The 7,380-nt window shown below is 41.5% G+C and overlaps 1 long non-coding RNA gene across 1 annotated transcript; it reads left to right on the forward strand.

Annotated features, from left to right (window-relative positions):
- The first annotated feature begins 2,703 nt into the window (after positions 1-2,703).
- Gm30549 lies at positions 2,704-4,268 on the forward strand. The gene is made up of 3 exons (XR_382197.2): positions 2,704-2,951; positions 3,249-3,479; positions 4,234-4,268. It is a non-coding gene; the product is annotated as a predicted gene, 30549 (long non-coding RNA).
- The last annotated feature ends 3,112 nt before the right edge of the window (positions 4,269-7,380 follow it).

The raw sequence follows: 7,380 nt of genomic DNA on the forward strand, positions 1-7,380 counted from the left end.
ATGGAGAGGCAGAGCATGTGATGAAGTTGCCAGAGCACCTCAGTTTTCCAAAATCTGTGTATTGACACCCAGAAGGACGGAAGCACAGCTCAAGTATATCAGCCCTGTTTCACATCTTGATATCAGGGAAAGATGGAGAAACAAATTGACACCCAAAAAGTCACTGGTTTTGCTATTCCTAGGCAGATATGCCTCCTACCGGGAACAAATGGACAAGTCACTGAAGTGAGGAAGGTTAATCTCCTTTCCTGCCTTCATCGAATACTTAGAAGTGATGTGAGGCTTACTGGCAAAGAGATAAGAGGACAGAAGGGAAACTTTGGGTTCTGTGACATTTCAAATGTGCACAGCCTAAACACATCACTAAACTTCACACAATTATTTTTCAGTGAGAGAGGAAGAGTGTAACTGGGATTTGAGAAACAGTCTATGGGTTACAGGTGTTGCCTGCCTCCCTATGGCAACAGTAATCTCTCTGAAGCACAACACAGCATGGAAGAAACTCCTCGGTCACAGGTCAGATGGAACTGCCTGGCTTGCTGATGTAGTAGCATTAAAGATTTACGTTAAATTATAAATCACCCGCTTGGGAGAGCGAACCAGGGAGGTTTCCCCTGTGAATGTCTTCATCCCTGAAAACTGCCTCAGGACTATGGACCAAAATAAATAAATGAACAGTCCACTCAAGTATACACAGCTATTTTCAGAATGATTAAGTTTAAGCCCCAACGATATATGGAAGTGGCGACTAGAATAATAACATTGTTCTTACTCAGGTTCTTTCAGTTGCTGTCTACATCCCACAGTTTCAGCTCGGGCCCAAATGGACCTCATTATGCCTCTAATGTTTTGAGTGATTCTGCGGTGTCCTGAGGGGGAATAAGTCCCTACTTCTCTTTGAGAGAAAAGGACGTGGTTCTTTGTGATTCCTGGGAATGGACTATCTGTGGAAGAAGCCAACAGACCAATCCTTGCCACCCGCTTCAGTCCTGTGGACTTAAGAAATGTCTCAGGAGCCATAAATGTTGCTTTTCCAAAAAGGAAAGAAGGAAGGAGAATTGAGCTGGAATACAAATCCCTCCTCTTCCACCACACTCTGGTTGTGCTCAAGTGACTTTAATATATGACACTTTCACTAAATGGCATAGGGAGCCCCCTTTACCTGTGTGACATAAATACAAAATCACCCTTTCATGACTGTGTTTGAGGTAGGAGAGGAACAGAAGGACCTTTTACAAAATTAAAAGAAAGTATTGACTTCTTTAGAATTTCTTCACAGGGCCCCCAATGGAGGAGCTAGAGAAAGTACCCAAGGAGCTAAAGGGATCTGCAACCCTATAGATGGAACAACATTATGAACTAACTAGTACCCCAGAGCTCTTGACTCTAGCTGCATATGTATCAAAAGATGGCCTAGTCAACCATCACTGGAAAGAGAGGCCCATTGGACACGCAAACTTTATATGCCCCAGTACAGGGGAACGCCAGGGCCAACAAATTGGGAATGGGTGGGTAGAGAAGTGGGGGGGAGGGTATGGGGAACTTTTGGGATAGCATTGAAAATGTAATTGAGGAAAATACGTAATAAAAAAAAAGAATTTCTATCATTTGGCAACAACAACAAAAAAAAAGAATTTCTTACTTTGATTTTAGTTACTAGCTGGTGGGTCTATTCTAGTTTGATTTCTGTTGCTGTGGTAAAATACCCAGACCAAAAAACAACAGGTGAAAGGATTTACTTAGTTTATAATTCCAGAATACAGTCCATCATTTGGTCAGTCACGGCATCGGCATATGTTACATCATATGTACAGTCAAGAGTAGAGGAGAAATGCATTCAATGCTCAATTGCTTGTTCTCAGCTTCATTACTGCAATCATATAGTTCAGGGCTCTCTACCTAGGGAATGGTGCCACCCACAGTAAGATAGTTCTTCCTGCATAAATTAACCTAATTAAGACCATCACCCATGGATAAGTCCACAGATAGCCTGAAAGACAATCCCTCATTGAGGCTCTCTTCCTAGATAATGCCAGGTTCTGTCATGCTATCAATTAAAGCTGACATCTCAGAGTCTATGAGTAGAATGACAACTCATGTAGATTTGCAAATTTTCCTTGGGAAAGAAATAGGGTAAGAAACCAGCACGGTGCATTTTCCCAATGTAGGGATCTCAACAAAGTTAGCTTTCTCACATACTTCCACTTATAGAGAGATGAAGCCATATTCTATTGAATCACATTTTCATCAAAATGCAGCAAGTTAATAAGCAAACTTCTATAACACAACCATGAAATTCTCTGTCTTTGCTACACAGTGATGTCTTATAGATACCAAAGATCCTGAGTCTAACATGGGAATTACAACAAACCCTTTACCCCTCTCAGTAGGATAAAGTAAATAATGGTGTACTGGAGAGGGTCAGAAAAGAAGAGTAGCAGATTGGAATTTCGCTTGGAAGTAGTTAGGCCAAGAGGACATAGCACTAAAAGCAAAATCAGGTGTGAAGGTGGGCTGCGGGATAGTAATAAACGGTGACGTGGAACTTGGCTCCTCTGTCACAACACAGTTCATTATTCCGCAGAACTCTAATTGGATGAGGTTTTGCAGAAACTGAAAGAAATCTCATTTAGTTTTTCAGGACTGATGAGTGTCATACCATGTTTCTGTGCTTAAGCTTCAACCATCCGTTTGCCTCTCCCCTGGGAGATAAAGGACTTATCAAAACATACGAAGACCAGCCCTTATTTGAAGTTTCCAAAACAGAAAATTGGCTTGCTCATTCACTTCAGAAGAGGAAGATAACTTATACAAACAGACACATATATGCACACCACACCCACACACACCCACACACAAACACACACCCACCCACACACACACACACACACACACATTCACACGTGAATGCTGCCTGGGTGCTTTCTTAATGTCTTCATGAAATAAAAATTGTGAGTACAAGTTTAAATTATTATATAAACTTTAAAGTGTTCATTCAGTCTTATATCTGAATATAGGATTTGTCCAATGAGCATTATGGGATAAATATCAATTGACTTGCAAATGGTGTGCTAAATAGTTAAAAAAAATCTTCCTTCTTGGCTGTCACTCTAAGACATTGAGAACTTTGCTACGTTGGCCTCTAGTTCATCCAGTGGTCACCTCTGACACTGTCTGACAAGCTTCCCAGAAGTAAGAACATCTGAACATCTGGTGTTTTTCATCACATTTATGATTTTTCTTTTCAGAAACTAAAGTGGCTGACAGTCCCACACCACAGAAGCCACCGCAGAACCCGATACCCCTGAGGACAGTCACAATGTGATCTGTACTGTTAACTGTTCAAAGCACTTTCATGGATGACTCACATGAAATCACATGTGCCTGGCATTGCATCTTATGGGCCAGAGGGTGGCATCCCTCTCTACACATCACCTCATCTCCCTTTCACAAGGGCTGGGACCACATTGCCTTTCCAGGTAAGTGGACTTAGGCCCTCTGTGTTCCCACACAATGGAACCAAACAGAGGGTCCTGTAGCTCTCTTCTTATTCCTTGCAGTGAAGTCTGCCTGTATGTCTCTGATCTTAGATCCCTTCTGCACACAACCAGGGGAACACAGCAGATAGTGTAATGATGTTGGTGTTATAGTCAGAATGCAGCCCTGGTTTCTTCAGGGATCCATGTTGGGATTTGAAATTAAAAAAGAGTGTGCCCAACATAAGACCTCTGAAAATGGTGCATTTCTGCACCTTGATAGAGGTGTGGAGAACACCTCAAAAGCTGGAGAATATGGAGAAGAACAAAGTGGAAGAGCCTCAACCCAGCCAGGGTGGAGCCACAGGAAAAGAGTCATGGGCAGAGAGCCACAGGCCCTTAGTCAAAGCGCTTGGCTGTCAAGCCTGTCAGCAGGTTTGTTATTAATTATTATTTATTTATTATTATTTATTAATTTATTATTAATTATTATTTCAGAGACTTCATTTTTGTTCTAAAGTTTTCTCTTGTTTCTTTTCTATACTTTCTTTTCCTAACTGTGATTTTTCTACTAGATTCCCATGTAGAATTCCTATATATGCAGGCATAATGGCTATTATTTAGAGTCACTAGACACTGCTAGACACTGATACAGTAACTGCTTTAGAACAGTTGTATATCATGCACAAATTGGTATCCAGTTCAAGGGGAAGCTCCAAGGCCTGACACTATTACTGATGCTATGCTGTGCTTGCAGACAGGAGCCCTCCGAGAGGCCCAACAAGCAGCTGAAAGAGTCATATACAGATACTTGTACCCAACCAATGGACAGAAGCCAGGGACCCCTATGGTTGATTTAGGGAAAAGCTGGAAGAAGTTGAGGAGGATGGAGAACCCATAGGAAAACCAACAGTCTCAACTAACCTGGACTGAACACCTGAGATCTTTCAGACACTGAGCCACCAACCAGGTAGCATACACCAGCTGATATGAGGCCCCCAACACATATACAGCAGAGGAATGCCTGGTCTGGCCTCAGTGAGAGAAGATAAACCTAACCCTTGAGAGACTTGAGGCCCCAGGGAGTGGGAAGATTTGATGAGGTGGGGTGGGGGGTTAAGACATCCTCTTGGAGACTGCAGGGGTGTGTAGAGAGGACATGTGGGATGAGGAACATTTGGGGGGTGCATCGGGAGGTGGATAATGAGTGGAATGTAAAAAAGATTAAAGAATAGTAATAAAAAAAAGAGAAAAAAGGGCAAAAAGAGAGGGAGAGTAAGAAGATGGGAGGTGAGAAAGAACAGGAAAAAGAGACATAGCATATATTGGAATAAAAGTAAAGATTGCAAAATGCATTGGTATTTGTAGTCTTCCTTTTTTGCTAGAAGAAAAATTAAACCTCTTGGCTCATAAGGATGTGAAAATTTTTAGATTAAAAAAGAACAGTTATCTGTTAATTTTAGTACCTAAGTCATCCATTTTTCTGTTCATTTATTTTCTCTTGATTGTGGTCCTGCCAGCTATTTCTTTACAGTTATAGTAATCCTATGTTGAATTATGATAATTTATAGAAGTTATGGATTCTACCGAGTTCATTTCATTTTAGAAATTATTTCACATAATTCAACTCAAAGTTTAAATCCTGTATCATTTACAGTCAGCAGTGGCTGAAGTCTCTGCTTATTTTTGCATCAGAGTGACATCTTGAAGTTTTGGTGTTTAGTTCATGAATATATACTTTAAGGGTCATCCAAAGGTTTGAGTAGATTTTATTCACATAATTTGGGTGTTTTCTTCTACACTCTCTGTTTTGCCAGATTTCCCCCTCATTTTCCAGATGATGTGGTGGCCCTGGGCACTGTCTTCTGACCCTCCATCAATCATAAGACAGCTGGCTTGTACACATCTGGTTCTCAATGCCTGCATTTAGGTAAGCTGCCTATCAGCATTTCCTTCCTCCAGGTATACACTGCCCACCACTTGCTGCTTTTTAGTCGCTCCTCAAGGACCTCTGGTAACTTTTACTGCATTTTAAAGTGGTTATCAGAAAGGATTTTGTTTCACATTTCCTCTCCCTTCACCACAAGAGAATTCTTTTTTTTTTTAAATTTTTTAATTAGGTATTTTCTTCATTTACATTTCAAATGCTATCCCAAAAGTCCTCCATACCCTCCCCCTCCACTCCCCTACCCACCCACTCCCACTTATTGGCCCTGGTGTTCCTCTGTACCACAAGAGAATTCTTAAACTCTACATTCAATATTGATTTAAATGTGTGGAGAACCTGATACTAATCAATTCTTTTGAGTTGGAAAGCTGAAAGATTATATTCCATCTTAATGTAAACTAACTAGAGAATTGTGCATAGACATTTAGAAGAATCTCCAATGTACACAGACTCCTCCTTTGAATGGTATCATTAGTCAGTAATAGCTTTCTGTTTTTTTTTCCAAAATAATAAACATGTAACTTCATAAAAGCACACACAGGAAGTATTGCATCAGTTATTGAGTAGCTACTTAAATGCTATAGACCTGTTTACTTTCTAAAGGGTGTGAGGAGGCTCTATACTTAGATGGCTTGCTGAACCAAGTTTAATCCCCTGAGAAAAGTCTCCAGTTATTAAAACTACAATATTTATTATTACATACATCACAGAAAGCAGAACACAGTTTTCAATAAAATTCCTCTCCATGACACATGGTGACCATAGGGAATAGATGCTACAGAAATTTTTTAAAAGGCAGAGAAAATATTTCTCTTCAGGCTCAGCCATGACTGGCTCTCACTGGTGCTTCAGCTTGAGTTGGCCTCTGTTGGGACATTTCAGAATGAAATCATTTTATAAGACTTGAGATAAGATCCTGAAGTTCTTGTTGCCCACAGAACATACAAGTCTGGTGTGACAGATTTTACAGGTCTCAAGCACTACTCTGGAGACAGATCACCACCAGGAGCCATTCCCAGCAGTAGATGTAACTTGAAGTCATCACCAACTTGCCTACAGCTTCAAGGTAATAATATCATTGGTAAGCTCACATCACTATGCAAGAGCACTTTGGAGTAGAGAGCAGGTAATTTATGAAATTCTTAGGCAAATGGATGGATCTGGGGGATATCATCCTGAGTGAGGTAACCCAATCACAAAAGAACACACTGATATGCACTCACTGATAAGTGGATATTAGCCCAGAAGCCTGGAATACCCAAGATACAATTCGCAAAACACATGAAACTCAAGAAGAAGGAAGACCAAAGTGTGGATACTTCAATCCTTCTTAGACGGGAGAACAAAATACTCATGGAAGGAGTTACAGTGACAAAGTGTGAAGCAGAGACTGAAGGAATGACCATCCAGAGTCTGCCCCACCCGGGGATCCATCCCATAAACAATCACCAAACCTAGACACTATTGTGAATGCCAACAAGAGCTTGCTGACAGGAGCCTGATATAGCTGTCTCCTGAGAGGCTCTGACAGTGCCTCACAAATACAGAAGTGGATGCTCACAGCCATCCATTGGACTGAGCACAGGGTCCCCAATGAAGGAGCTAGAGAAAGGACCCAAGGAGCTGAAGGGGTTTGCAGCCCCCTAGGAGGAACAACAATATGAACTAACCAGTATTCCCAGAGCTCCCTGGGACTAAACCACCAACCAAAGAAAGCACAAGGTAGGATTCATGGCTCTAGCTGCATATGTAGCAGAGGATGGCCTAGTTGGTCATCAATGGGAGGAGAGGCCCTTGGTCCTGTGAAGGTTCTATGCCCCAGTATAGGGGAATGCCAGGGCCAGGAAGCGGGAGTGGTTGGGTTGGTGAGCACGGGTTGGGGAGAAGGAACAGGAGGTTTGGGGAAGAAACCAGGAAAGAGGTTAACATTTGAAATGTACATCAAGCCCTTCTTCC

Source organism: Mus musculus, chromosome 13 (assembly GCF_000001635.26).
Source record: "Mus musculus strain C57BL/6J chromosome 13, GRCm38.p6 C57BL/6J".
NCBI lineage: Eukaryota > Metazoa > Chordata > Mammalia > Rodentia > Muridae > Mus > Mus musculus.